Here is a 1829-nt window from a genome sequence, read left to right as displayed (position 1 = left end):
ATATATATTATTATTATTATTATTAATAGGGTAAGAAAATGGAGAGTTGTGGATGTATAGTTAATTTATTTGTATCACAGTTTGAAGTTAAAATTCAGAAACAAATACATGTTAATAACGTACAAAAGAAACTGAAAAAACCTACATGTTTCGATTCTGGTCCCTAAGTAATTCATAATTCAAAGCATCTGGGTCAAATACAATATTAACAATTGGTTATCATCTTAAACTGTATGGGTAGAAATATGTAACCTTCGCTTTAAAGAAACAAGAAAAAAAAACAGAAAGAAAAAAAAACATGAAGCGGTTTTGTCCCATACAGTTTAAAATGATAATCAATTCTTAACATTGGACTTGACCCAAATTCTCCATTTACATGAAGAACAACTGGAAACGGTATTTTGATAGATGTTTCATCTTCTGGAACAAAAATCAAAAAGGCCTAGGAATTTTCTATTCCTCCTTAATAAGCTAGATACCTCACGAAATTTACAACAGAATAATACACAAAGAACTGCCATTTTTGGACACATATTATCAAAGGTGAAAACAAGATAAAGCATATCTTTTCTATGAATCAAAACTTAAAATTTTCGTTCTTTCAATCCCACGCATATTGAAAAAAAAATACTATTCAACACGGCAAAGCGGGTCTTAACTACTCTTGCACAAGAGTATAAAAATCTGCATCTTCAACCAAGCCATGTCATACCAGTGTGGAAAAGCAGGCTCATCAAAACCAGTATCGCCTCAAGCGCAAATTCACGGCCTCCTCATCAGACCGTGCTAACCGTGTGGAACTCTTCTCAGCTATGCTTTTCTCTCATCTATTTATATATTGTCTGCACTCCTTTAGGATCTTCCATTTGATATGGAAATAAACAGAAGGATATTTTCAAATTCCAAATCCAAAGAGATAACGATGTTGCCATATTCTTCTTTTCTATGTGTCAGAAGAAAGAGGTGCTAACCGTGCTAGATGGAGAAAACATGCTGAGGCTTTCGTCCAGAAGTGGACTGTATATAAGCAGTCCAATTCAATAATATAAAATATAATGAAAATTATTGTTTGGGAATTGGTAAAATTGAGAAAATACAAAATAATTGTATGATCTGTGAGTAAATTTAAGAATTGCCAGATAAAAATTAAGGTAACTTCAAAGGTAGAAAATTGAAAAAGCTGGATCGTAGAGATTGAAAAATATAATGTTAAAATTAGTTAAAGTGATAAAGTTAACAATATTAATAGGGGATGAATAGACAAAGGGTACATGTCGAAATACAGAACTGCAGCATCTTGCTGAGGATTTGTAGCAGCATTGACTTCATACCAGAATACAAAACAAGTCTCGCCTTCATTTCATCAGTATATTTATGTAGCTTTACCACACCTCTTCCGACAGCATTAAAAAACATCTATCAAGTGTAAAATAAAAATAATCAAACTGAAATCCGTCAATATATTAAACGTGCTGAAGATATGGATAAAAATCTCTGGCTTGTTTTGACTAGTTTATTTGCGAACATTGTTGATCAGAAGTGGATATTGATTGTTAAAACTATTTAACGAAGCTGATGACATGACTGGCAACTTTCATATTAAAGATTTTTGAATAGTAAAAAAGAAAATCACAAGTTGAAAAATTTGATTAAGAAAACTGAAATAACTTGGTGATTATTTCAGGAATTGTAAGAAAAGCAAATTCAAGTCTGTGTCCCTACTTTACAAAGATGGAATAAACCTGGTGATATTGTTTGAAGAACACATCATTATTTCGGAAGCCAGTGTAAAAAAAATCAACCGGGTTCACAAAATTTGCCAAATCTTC

This window comes from Octopus bimaculoides, chromosome 8 (assembly GCF_001194135.2).
Source record: "Octopus bimaculoides isolate UCB-OBI-ISO-001 chromosome 8, ASM119413v2, whole genome shotgun sequence".
NCBI classification, from domain to species: Eukaryota; Metazoa; Mollusca; class Cephalopoda; order Octopoda; family Octopodidae; genus Octopus; species Octopus bimaculoides.
This window is presented reverse-complemented; position numbering follows the sequence as displayed.